The following is a 14,125-nucleotide window of genomic DNA, read 5'->3' as shown; positions in this document are numbered from 1 at the left end:
CATTCCCCTCACCCTCCTAAAACCCTTATTGCTCCCCATACTACATTGTTGTGTGTGTTTGACCTTTGTGTGCTCATTTTGGTGAAGGAAAGCTTTGGAGAAGAAAAGAAGAGGTTGGAGGAGAATCCTTTGAGTGCCTTGAGCTCAAAGATCTAGATTAAGATCATCATTTGTCATCTAGAGGAGGTATAAAGCTCTTAACTTTCTTCCTTAAAGTCTAGATCTAAGGTTTTGGAAGTTTTGGACCTCTTTAGGTCCAAAGTTTAGATCTTGTCATGCAACTTCAAATTTGAGCTTAGGGTTGCCACCCTTGAGGCTCAATGAGTTCCATTATCTATGAAGTTGCAAGCTTTGAGGTCATCATGAGGCCATGTAGAAGATCAAGCCACTTCTATGGAGTTAGTTTTCATTACTCCATGTTTGGGCTCATTTGGTGGGTTTCAAGCCACCAAGTGATCGACTTTATGGATTAGAATGATGAAAGGGACTTGGATCTGCAGTTGTAGCTTCTGTGACTGAGTATTAAGTGCTTAAGGTGGAAATGAGCTTAACATGGTAGTACGCTAGGTGTACTAGCCAGTATCCGCAGCGTACATGCCATGCAGCAAGCACGCACTGTGTATAGATGACTACGCCCCACGTACTCATCAGAATTAGGCCTTTGCATTTTCGGCCTTGGATTGGGCAAATGGATAGACTTGTAAACTATTGGGCCTCAACAAGTTCATCAGAAGTCAGATTTTGGACCAAGGACATGTTTGGGCTTATGTGGGGCCATATGAAGAGTTAGGCCCAATTTAGAAAATTAGGCCATTAGTGGGCCTTTAGCGGACCATTGGTGGACTTAGATTGATTAGTTGGTTTTGGGCCTAGGAGGCAGTCCAAAGTTAGAGCAGGGGTAATTTGGTCAATTCACCCTTAGTAGTATCCTTAGCGTTCTCACTATGTATTATTGTATAGAGTTGGTCTGGGAGACGTGGGAGCATCAAGCGGAGATTACCTTACACGAGTTTTCAGCAGCCAGATTGAGAGGTGAGTTTTCCTCTAGTAGGAACGGGTCTACGGCAACAATGCCAACCCGTTTAGATGATAGTAGTTCCAGAATTCGATCCGATGTCGTGGTTAGCCCGATGCAATCTATATGTTTCCGGACTTCGGTCCGATGCCGGGGCAGTCCCGAGAAGTAGTTATGTATGATTGATGTCTTTGTGATTCTTGCATGTTTATGTATTATGTGTTATGTGTTCCGGGGAAAGCACGATGTATGTGTTGGAATAGTGTCTAAGGCTACAACTATATTAGACAAGTATTTGACCCGGTTGTGCATGGTCCTTTTGGGTTGCCTTCACCATAGAAACTTGATAGGATGATTTATTAAGAGAGAATAAATATTATTAATATTTTATGGGAATAATATATAGAATAATAATATTGTTATTTGATTAATATAAGTCATAGAATTAATTAGAATTAATTTGGTGACTTAAAGAGATTAATTAAATAAGAGGGTATAAACTGTCAATTGTTTGATAGTTAAACTTTAGACTATAAATCCATATTGGATAGGGGTGGATGGATTCTAGAAGCTAGAGATAGCTTAAAATCGTCCAAGTCTATCTAAGGAATGGATTTGGATTGCTTTAAGAGAAGATTATCCAATTAGGGTTTAAGCTGTAACCCTTAAGGAGTCTACAAGTATAAATAGACCCTATGGCAAAGGGAAATCGGCACTTGATCAAAAGTAGAGAATCCCTGGCCGAATTCCTCCCCTCTCCTCTCTCTCTAATCATCCTCTTTGCTATTTGGTGTTTGTAAGCCATTAGAGGAGTGACAATTGTGACTCTAGAGCTCCAAGACAACAAGATCAAACAAGAGATTCAAAGGTATGATTCTAGATCTGATTTAGTATTGTTCTTAATCCTAATTAGTCATTAGAAGTCTTGGATTCAAAGCATGTTTAATTAGAAAGCCTAGATCCGAGCATTAGGGTTTTGCATGCGCACATAGGAAAGTTCTTATGGCTAAAACCCATCAGTGGTATCAGAGCCTAGCTTGGTTTTCATTAAATTGTTGCTTATTTGTTTGAAACTTAACTGCAAAATTCGATTTTTATGTTTCTGAGTCATGGACTTGGCGAGTTCCATAGTGGACTCGGCGAGTCACTTGGTGCACTCGGCGAGTCCAAGCGTTAGGAATGGCCAGATTCGGGATTTCTTCATGATTATCTTATGGAAACTTACCTTAATCATATTAGATCAACCCTAATCCGATTTTTTGATATATATGACTATAATCTTGATCTAATTAAAGAGATTTATCAACTAATAAAATATTTAATTTCCTTATATGATAATTAATTAATTATTTTGATTATTTTGGTAATTATCTTGTAAGAAATCTTGAATAAATCAAATATAGATAACTAGGAAATTAATTGTTAATTAAAATTATTTGTTATTTGATCCTCCATGTTTTAAATGTTTAAAACTTGTCCTCAAGTTTTGAAATTTATATTTTGTGATTAAAAGTTTTAATTTAGACGATTTAAATTTCAAACCCTAGTTTTTAAAAGGTTTAAAATACAACCCTATACTAATATAATATTACAAGAATAATATATATATATATATATATATATATATATATATATATATATATATATATATATATATATATATATATATATATATATAACTAAAATGCTAGTCTTATCGTTAGTAGGCCTCATTCACGAAGCCGATCTATAAGGTGGGTATAAGGTTGCGGCCTATAAAATGACGCTTAATGGGTGTACACTCACACCCACCGCTTGCTTGATTGGTGGAGGGTCGTTAGCCAAACGGGTAGGATAAGGCAACCTCATCCTCTCATTAAAAGTATAATAATTAATACCAAGTAACTACACACTTTTTTTAAAAAAAATTCCCAATCTTAGTTACTTTAGGAAAAGTGAATTGATGCAATCCCATGAAATTACACTTTGCACCCTTGCTAAGAAGTTAGTGGAGCGTGTGGTTTACCGGCACGCTAATTGGTTCTAAGCAAAGATGGCCAAGGGTGATTCATTGTTTATCATAGTTCGATGGAGCGTGTGTGGTTTACCGGCACATCAAATAGGTGATCGTTACAATGAAGGCACCATGTGAATTTGCATGGTAATTCACACCCGCTTTGTGATCCTCGGTATCCCAGTCACAAACTAGAGGGGCATATCGAGATTTAAACATGCCATTGAATAGCTTTAATGAATCTCATCCGAACCTAGGAATTCTCAATACATTTAGGACTAATATTTAGGTTTTATGATGGAGAATTAGTGAATCGTCATTCACTTACCTTCAATTTATTTGCATGTTAGATTACGGCATCCCTTTTCTAATATATAAATATTGTTGTTGGATCCTAGCCCTAATTTTTCTTATTGGGTGATAATTAGGGATTCATATTCTAATCTATCTTTGTCCTTTCTATTTGTAGATGTCAAACGCAAACAACGCTGCTGCTAGTTCTTTCACATTGATGAGCCTTTTCCAAAAGGTCACTTTCGATGGAACGAACTTTAGCGAATGGATAAGATACATTCGCACCATTGCTGGCTATGAGGATAAGGAGTATGTCCTCGATGAGAAGCTCGAGAAAATCAACCCTGAAATCGCTACTCCGGCTGAAATTACCGCTTTTGAAACTCATGAGCGCGATGCAACGAAGGTACATTGCATCATGATAGCCACCATGAACTCCGAATTCCAAAAGTCCTACAAGGACATGTACCCGTACGAGATGCATCAAGACTTATTGGAGAGATACCACCAAAACGCGAGACAAGAGCGTTATGAGATTTTCACTAACATGATTTCTGCTAAGATGGGTCATGGAGAGTCTCTTACCGTGCACCTGCAAAAGATGCAAAGGTATGTCGACCGCCTTCGCAAGTTAAATGTTGACTTTGGGGAAGACTTGGCGATCGACCTGGTGCTTCACTCTTTGCCTCCGATGTACAATCAATTTAGGATGACCTACCACATGAACAAAGAGGAGGTCACCCTAAGCAAACTCCAAGGTCTCTTGAGGGTCGCTGAGAGCAACTTCAAAGACAAGTCTGTTGCACCAACTCCCAATCTACCCGTTGCTCCTGTCTTGGCCATTGGTCAAGGAAAGGGAAAGAAGAGGAAGGCTTCGTCTAAGAACTATCGCAAGGTTAAAGCCCGAGATGGTGCCTCTTCTAGTGGGACCAAAGTTGATCCCGCTAAGCCCTGCCCTAACCCTAAGGAGGCAGAGTGCCACCACTGCCACAAGATAGGACATTGGAAGAGAAGCTGCCCAGAATATCAGCAAGCCATCAAGGAAGGAAAGATCAAGCCATCTTTCGCAGGTATATACACAATTAAATCTAACGATTCTAATCATGCTATTTCTTGGGTTCTTGATACCGGTTGTGGTTACCACATTTGTTCTAATGTGCAGGGACTAAGAAGAAGTAGGGATGTGGAGCAAGGAAGGATCAATCTAATCATGGAAAACAGAAGATCGTCGCCTGTGACCAAGATTGGAGTGTATTCTTTAGTGCTTAGGAATAATTTATGTTTAGATTTGAAAAATTGTTGCTATTCGCCAGAAATGGCTAGAAACATCATTTCATTTCATGGTTTATTTAGACAAGGTTTTAGATTTTCTTATAATAATGAGAATGGTTCTATTTTGGGTTATCTAAATGGTGTCTTTTACTTTGAAGCTATACCATGTAATGGAATTTATGAAACTGTTATGATTGTTGATAACTTAGGAAATGATGTTTTAAACATTGATTCTTCCACTGGTATGGATAAAGCATCCTTGTGGCATTGTCGTTTTGGACATGTCAACAAGAAAGGCATAGCCCAACTCCAAAAGGATGGAGTGTTGGAGTCATTCGACCTTTGGGAAGATGACATGTGTGAGTCTTGTTTGCTTGGAAAGATGACTAAATCACCCTTCATGAGCACGTGTGAAAGGGGTGAGGGTCTATTGGACCTAATACATACCGATGTATGTGGACCGTTTAGATCAACCACGAAGGATGGGAACCGCTTCTACATGACTTTTACTGATGACTATAGTAGATATGGGTATATCTATTTAATCAAGCAAAGGTCAGAAACCTTTGAGAAGTTCAAAGAGTTCAAGAATGAAGTGGAGAATCAATTGGGCAGGAAAATCACGATGCTTCGATCCGATCGAGGAGGAGAGTACCTAAGTCTTGAATTCCACGATTATCTCAGGGAGTGTGGAATAGTTTCACAATTGACGCCTCCTAGGACACCGCAGTTGAATGGTGTGGCAGAAAGGCGTAATCGAACCTTATTGGATATGGTTCGCTCTATGATGAGTCGTGCTTCACTATCAATCTATTTTTGGGGGTATGCATTAGAGACTGCCGCCCATATCCTTAACCGAGTCCCTACTAAGAAGGTTACCAAAACAACTCACGAGATGTGGATAGGGAAAGCTCCCTCGTTAGCACATATCAAGGTTTGGGGTTGTGAGGCTTTCGTAAGACGAGATACTCACGACAAGCTCGAACCTTGAAGTGAGCGATGTATTTTCATCGGCTACCCGCAGAAATCCTTTGGATATCTCTTCTATAGACCGAAGGACAATGTTGTCTTTGTTGCGACAAGAGGAGTTTTCCGAGAGCGAGAACTCATAGGCCAAGGAGACAGTGGGAGGCAAATCGAGCTTGAAGAGATTCAAGAGTCAATAGATGAAGGAACCTCTACCGCTGACACTCAACCCGAGGAGGAAACTCCGGTTGAACCGATTGACGAGTCCTTACCTCTTAGACGTTCCGATAGAGTTAGAGTTCATCCCCAGTTTTATGGTTTTCATATTACTACCAAAGGGGACACGTATATTAGTGATGGTACACTAATAAATATTGATGAACCTAATAGCTATAAGGAAGCCATGGTAGGCCCGGAGTCTGCGAAATGGAAAGAGGCAATGGATAGCGAGATCCAATCCATGTATGATAACCAAGTTTGGAATTTGGTTGATAATGTGCCCGGACGTAAGACCGTTGGGTGCAAATGGATCTTCAAGAAGAAGACCGACGTGGATGGAAACGTACACACATATAAAGCGCGATTGGTTGCGAAGGGCTTTACTCAAACTCCCGGAGTTGACTATGATGAGACCTTCTCACCAGTTGCGAAGATAATATCTATTAGAGTGATGCTAGCAATTGCCGCATTTCATGATTATGAGATTTGGCAAATGGATGTCAAGACCACTTTCGTTAACGGAAAGTTGGCTGAGGATGTTTACATGGCTCAGCCAGAGGGGTTTGTAGATCCGAAGCATCCGAATAGAGTGTGTAAGCTTGAGAAGTCCATTTATGGACTTAAGCAAGCGTCTCGCAGATGGAATCTTTGCTTTGATGAGAAAGTCAAAGAGTTTGGATTTGTACGAAGCGAAGATGAATCATGTGTATATGTCAAAGCCAGTGGGAGTATAGTTAGCTTCCTCGTTCTATATGATGATGAAATATTACTCATAGGAAACGACATCCCGACTCTACAAGAAGTTAAGTCCTGGCTCGGGAAGTGCTTCGCTATGAAGGACCTCGGAGAGGCTTCTTACATTCTGGGAATAAGGATAGTGAGAGAAAGAAGTAAGAGACTAATTGGACTTAGTCAGAAGACTTACTTAGAGAAGGTACTAAAATGTTTTAGTATGGAAAAATCGAAGAAGGGAGAATTACCGATACAAAGTAATGCCAAGTTGAGTAAGACTTAAAGTCCGAGTACCGAAGCTGAAATAGCAGAAATGAGCCGAGTACCATACGCTTCCACAGTTGGCTCAATCATGTACGCTATGACTTGTACTCGCCCTGATGTAGCCTTTGCTTTGAGCATGGTTAGTAGATATCAAGGGAACCCTGGCAGAGCCCATTGGATTGTGGTGAAGAATATCCTTAAGTACCTTCGGAGGACGAAGGAATGGTTCTTAGTCCTCAGAGGGAGTGATGACTTGAAGGTGTGACGGTATAGTGACGCCAGCTTTCAGACAGACAGGGACAACTACCGTTCGCAGTCGGGCTGGGTCTTTACCCTGAATGGAGGAGCAGTGACTTGGAAAAGTTCCAAGCAAGAAACCGTAGCTGATTGAACGTGCGAATCAGAGTACATTGCAGCGAGCGAAGCGTCGAAGGAGGCAATATGGCTGAAGAACTTCATCGGTGATCTTGGAGTTGTACCCGCCATAAAGGAGCCCATGGATATTTTCTGTGATAATGAAGGAGCGGTTGCCTTGACCAAGGAACCGAGGGATCATGGTAGATCACGACATATCGACAGAAAATATCATTTCATTATACATCGTGTAGAAGAAGGACAACTCGTAGTGAAGAGGATATCATCAGAAGATAACCTAGCAGATCCGCTTACGAAGGGACTGAGTAGGGTTAAGCACTTGCAGCATGCTAGGAGTATTGGGCTGAAGGATGATATTAGCATAGATTAGATAGTATTAGAAACGTGTAATAGATAAATGTAATTAACATTTGATGATTAAATAAAGGAGTTTTATTTATGAGTAATGTTATTGTCTTATGTTAATTGTTTAACTATTGTTTCACTTTACATGTTTTGACTTCCAGAATAATTGGGTTTATTAGGAATAATCGAATTATTCAAATTGTCCACAATCGTTCATGTGTTGGAAGTAGATATGAATGAAGATTGTCGTAAATTGGTGTGTAGATTGTCTAAATGGTATTAGACATAGCAAAGGGTTGCTGCAACATTCATGAGTGCTTATGAACTAGTTTTGAGCATTGGAACAAACCCGCGCTTGCTGGAATCACCTTATGGAATATGATATAAAAAGGGTGATCGCAAGACGATAATATCATATAGTCTTAAAACCTAGATATATGGTTTGTTATTTGATTGTACATTGATAATGCGAAAACGCATCAGTAACTCGGTGTTATAAAACGCATTTTTGTGTATAGTTGGTTAATGAATAAGTAAATGCATATAAGTCGAAGTTTATCTGTAACTTTTATCCCAAGAGGGTAAAAGCGATATCTCGGCCGCTCGATGATTTAATTTGACTTATGTGTCGGGCCCGGTCAGAACTGAATTGATGTGTTTGATTAAGTTCTATGTCAAATAAATCAGAGATCGAGAAACCTAAATGCTTGACTAATCATTCCATAGAATTGTCAGCATGATATGTAACAGAGGACTGTACGATCCCTTATCTAAAGGACAAGATTGATTATATTAGAGTTTGACAACGTCTTTGAGAGCTACGATTGCAAACTGAATTGTACTTGTGCATATAGTTACTAGACTTATCCAAGTGGGAGACTGTTGGAATAGTGTCTAAGGCTGCAACTATATTAGGCAAGTATTTGACCCGGTTGTGCATGGTCCTTTTGGGTTGCCTTCACCATAGCAACTTGATAGGATGATTTATTAAGAGAGAATAAATATTATTAATATATTATGGGAATAATATAAAGAATAATAATATTGTTATTTGATTAATATAAGTCATAGAATTAATTAGAATTAATTTGGTGACTTAAAGAGATTAATTAAATAAGAGGGTATAAACTGTCAATTGTTTGATAGTTAAACTTTAGACTATAAATCCATATTGGATAGGGGTGGACGGATTCTAGAAGCTAGAGATAGCTTAAAATTGTCCAAGTCTATCTAAGGAATGGATTTGGATTGCTTTAAGAGAAGATTATCCAATTAGGGTTTAAGTTGTAACCCTTAAGGAGTCTACAAGGATAAATAGACCCTATGGCAAAGGGAAATCGGCACTTGATTAAAAGTAGAGAATCCCTGGCCGAATTCCTCCCCTCTCCTCTCTCTCAAATCATCCTCTTTGCTATTTGGTGTTTGTAAGCCATTAGAGGAGTGACAATTGTGACTCTAGAGCTCCAAGACAACAAGATCAAACAAGAGATTCAAAGGTATGATTCTAGATCTGATTTAGTATTGTTCTTATTCCTAATTAGTCATTAGAAGTCTTGGATTCAAAGCATGTTTAATTAGAAAGCCTAGATCCGAGCATTAGGGTTTTGCATGCGCACATAGGAAAGTTCTTATGGCTAAAACCCATCAGTATGCTATGCTAGTCATGTGTTATATGTGATATGTTCAGGACTTCGGTCTGATGCCGAGGCAAGCCCGATGCAAATTATGTGATTATGTTATGTGTTTATGATATATGATATGTTATGTATGTGTCGGGGTGAGCCCAATGCCAAGGCAAGCCCAATGTCGGGGCGAGCCTGATGCCCTATGCTGTCGGATGCCGGGGTGAGCCCAATGCCGAACAGGAGTCCGATGCCGGATAAGCCGATTTTGGGATTCATCCCGATGCAGTGGGAGTAGTCCCATAGTTATATTTATGTATGTTATGTTTTGTGTATGGTATGTGCTAGTTTGGGGAGACTGAATTAGCTTCGTTTTTACAGTTTTAGTTTTGGTTTCAGGTGCTTTCGGTAGCAAGGGGAAGAGCCTGGGATAATCACATGGCAGACACCACCGTCATTAGCCTGAGATTTTCACTTTGATATTTTAGCACATGTTTTATCCAGTGGATTTTATTATGATGATTGAGATACATGATGCATGATTTTCTATTTTCACTCTGATATTTGTAACGCCTCGTTTCTGGTATGTGATTTTAATAAAGTAATTTTTATTTTCTTAAGGGGTACTCGACGAGTCTGTAGCCCGAATCGTCGAGTAGAGACGAGATGATCACGCAAATTGAGTTGGCTACTCGACGTGTCCATACGTTGGGACTCGGCGAGTCCGCCTGTCTGGATGAAGCCCTAATTTTATGTCACACCCCGCTAAAGTGGAAACACGAGGCATGACAGTATAAAGGGTTTCATAGCAAAAGTTAAAAGAAAACACCAACGAGAGTATTAAAAATCATTACAAATTTACAATGAGTTTGAGCAACTTTTAAAAGAAATTACATTGAAAATAGAAATACAACACATGCGAATGCTCCTAAAAGTGAAGTGTCCCTAAGTGCCACTTACTCGATAATTTCTAAAAAAGCATGTAAAACGAGCGTCAACTATAAAAATAGTTGGTGAGTACTCACATATAAACAAAATAATATTGGTTCCATGAATTGAAATCAAAGTTTTGATAAACGTTTCCAATAATAAAAGTATATTGTTAAAATGAGTAAATAGGTTTGTAAAAAAAAAAATTCTTTGTCATCATGAGAGATAAAGTATGTTGCCCAAATGAGATTCAACGTTCATATTATCATGGAAGATAAAGTTCGTTACTCAAACGAGTAAACAAGTTTCATTGCTAAAATGAACAATCAATTTCGTTGCTACAAGGAGCAAACAATTTCATTGCTAAAACATGTATATAAGTTTCCAGTAATAAGAGTTCATTATTATAATGAGATACAAAGTTTATTGATATAATAAGTAACGAGTTTGTATGTGTATGAGCAAACAATGAGTTCTCAACCAAGCTTATGACTGAAGCCCTATCAAGATCTATGCTTATCGTTCCATAGATTATATGGTATCATGCACTCCAGCAATCGGGCGAGTGACGAGTTGTCAATTCCTAATAGCACTATCCAAAATGATCATTGGATCAAAGAGTTAATGGTTAGAGAAAAGTGTAAGGGAAGAGCCTTAAGTCGATAAGTTCTCATGTTCCGTGTTGCATAGACATACATAGAGAGATATAGCAATAAAATAGCAATCATGTTTGATAAAAATCAATTTAAATACAACGAACAAATAATAGTTTTCCGGGACATGATTTTCCACCCCAAAACATAAAAACTGAAAAAAGGGGAGTGCGTGAATACTCACAATATGCAAAATATAGCAACCAAGTTTCATACGAGTCAAAATAAATACAACGAACATAAATAGTTTAGGACATACTTTTCCAACCCAAAACATTTAAAAACCGAAAATAGGGAAGTGGTGAATACTCACAATATGCATTGAGATGATGCAAATGGTGCCTTCAACTATGATCCACTTGTACCACTATCGATTCCTACACGATGTTACACACTAATGAGTCTTTAATAGAAAGCTAACACTAGTATAGTTACTACTACAATAGAATTATGCCAATAATGTGTGAAAATTTAATATTCTTAAGTTACAAACATTTTTCTGAAATTGTAAAATTTTATAACTCATGTGATTAAGATAATTTTGGATATTAATTTTCCAGAGTTTTGTAGTAACAATTGAGGGTATTTCAACGCATTTAAATGTGTTTTAAGCTCTTAAAAAGCCAAAATATTATCAAACAAGTTTCCAAAAATTCTCAAAATTTTCATTTTAATTATAAACACAGTATAGAGATTCCGTAAATTTTCCTTTGAATTTTTGATATGATTAACTATTTTTCCAAAATTATAAGCCTTGATAACAATATAAATTTGTGAAAAATAAAATCCAGATGATAAAAATTTCCAAACTTTTTATAAAACTGCCATTAGACATACTAAAGCTGAGAAAAATATAAAAATGGATTTCTGAACTATTTAACCCAATTTTATAATTTTTGAGTATTTATTCTAATAAAAATTGAAATAAATAGAAACCAGTGTCAAACATTTCCCACAATTTTTTTACTACTGTTATTAAACATTATTAAGCTGGGAAAAATATAAAAATGGAGTTCTAAACTGTTTAACCGAATTTTATGATTTTTGTTTATTTATTCTAATAAAATTCGAAATAAATAGAAAACAGTTTCCAAAATTTCCCAAAATTGCTTAACACTGTTATTACATATATAGAAGCTCTGAAAAATATAAAATATATTTTTCAATTAGTTTTGATATTTTTCTTTGTTTAATCCTCTTAAATAATGATTAATTGAAGAAGAATTATTAAATAGTTAGAGTAAATTACCAAAAAAAAATTAAAGATCATTTACAGTGTAAATGATCTGGGAAAAATCCCAAAGGTGGTTTTTATCTACTGGAATCCAATTTTGTGGATTTAAATGTATTTAATATTAGAAAATAGGAGAAAAATAGTATACTGAATATACAAATCATCAAATTTTTTAGTTCGAGGTCTAATATATGTTAAGGTCTTCTGGTAAATTTTAATAAATTTTGGATGAGTATAACTATTTTTCCTGTTTTTAGTCCATTATAAATACAAAAATCGGAGAAAAATAGGAATGCATTATGAAAAATTCTGAAAATGTTTTTTTACGTCTTTCACAGAGAGTATAATCTGCGAAAATTATTATATACCCTTTGAAAATATATTCTTCATGAACATATTTGAAAGGAGTTTTAGATATTATTTGGAAATATATTCTTCATGAACATATTTGAAAGCTTTTAACAACATACTTTGATGATCTAGCTTCTAAGCTTGAAGATGGTCACATGCATGCTTGTTTTAAGATCATTCATGAGTTTTAAATGTTCAAAATTCATTTTTGAAAGAAAACTTTGGATGCATGTGGTGATTTTCCACCAAAACGTGTAGAAAAGTGCATTTCCATGGTTTTGACTTAGGTTTAGGTCATGGATCTTCACCATTTTGTAACATGCAAAATGCTTTTGGTGAAAATCTACCACCATCATCATCAAAAGTGAAGTGAATGAACATTCACACAAATTTTCTAAGAGAATGGTGTAGAAGAACAAGGAAATGCAAGAAAATCCATGAAACATGAAGGAAAATGAAAGGAAATCGTGTTCTACCTTAATGAACACCACTAGATGATGAAGATTTGGGTATCTTGAGTGTTCTTGGACTTATTTTCTGGAGAAATTTCGTGGGTATAGAGAGAGAGAGGAAGAGAGAAAATGGAGTGGTGAAGGTAGAGAGAAATGAGAGAGAAAGTGGAGTGTGAGAGAGAAAGAAGTGATTATGTCTTTTGGGAAGAGGGGAGGTGTCTTCGGAAGAGGGTGGATGGTTTTGAGAGTATTATTCCCTCCTTCCCTTTTAATTTTATACAAAAAAATCAATTCTTTTATAAAAATATCAAACTTTTTATACAATATACACCCTAACCAAGTTTTTGCTCATGAAACCTTGATTTTTGACTTATAAATTAAGGGTAATTGTTAATGACTTAAATTTTATTTTCCTTAAATGCATTTTCATAATTTTAATTATTATAAGATCATATTATAAGTTTCATAATTATTTTTATACAAATTTTAATGTTAAAGTTTATAAATTTAGGTTTTTAGGGCATTTAGGGTTTTTGAGTTTTGTAAATATTTGGATGTCAAAATCAATAAAATCTTTTAGACTTCAAATTATTTTTGTGTTTCATAACCCTTATTCAAATTAGAAATAATGTCTCTAATTTATTTTTATCTGTTTATTGGCATTCTATGTAATGATTTCGAGATTCAAGCGAAATTGAGGAATCAAGTATACTAGTCCTAGTCTTCAACTTTGACTTAAGTTTCTATGAGACTTTGACCTAATTTCTACTTCTAGGTCAAGTGCATGATGTGTGTATATGATTCATGAAAAGGTGTTCGAGCCAAAGAGTGATCCGAATATGGATAGTCTCTACAGTTTAGTAGTTGTAAAATTCACATAACCATGTGAAATCTAAGTACACCATCCTTCGATTCTACTTGTTTCCGAGTTTCTAGTAGGTTATAACTTAGCTTCTAGTTACTAAGTCTAGTATGTGTCGTGCATATATGTGCAATTAAGTTTAGTTAAATCTAGAACCCACTCGAATTTTGATGGTTGTTACATTTTAAGGGTTTGCACCCTATTTAAACGCATTAATGCGCCCCAACCTCGCCCCCATCACCCTCAGAGCATTTCTTACCAAACCCTAGCCCCCTTAAAGAGTGTGTGAGTGATTGTTACCTTGTGAAGGAACTTTTGGAGCAAGTAGAAGAAGGAGAAGGTTGAAGAGTTCACGGAAGAGGAAGTAGATCCAGAACCCACTCATTTGTGGTCATCTTTTCTGGTAATAAAGTCTCCATCTTGCTTATTGATCTAGTAGATCTTGTTTGTCCTCAAATTGTTGCTTTTAAACCCAAAAACACCAAATCCTTGGTGATAAAGCCTTATGACCGGGTTATACTTCAGATCTGGACCCTCATTGCAATC

This window comes from Lactuca serriola, chromosome 8 (assembly GCF_051521515.1).
Source record: "Lactuca serriola cultivar US96UC23 chromosome 8, Lser_US96UC23_V15, whole genome shotgun sequence".
Taxonomy (NCBI): Eukaryota; Viridiplantae; Streptophyta; class Magnoliopsida; order Asterales; family Asteraceae; genus Lactuca; species Lactuca serriola.
The sequence above is the reverse complement of the archived record's forward strand: the minus strand, read 5'-3'. Positions refer to the sequence as shown.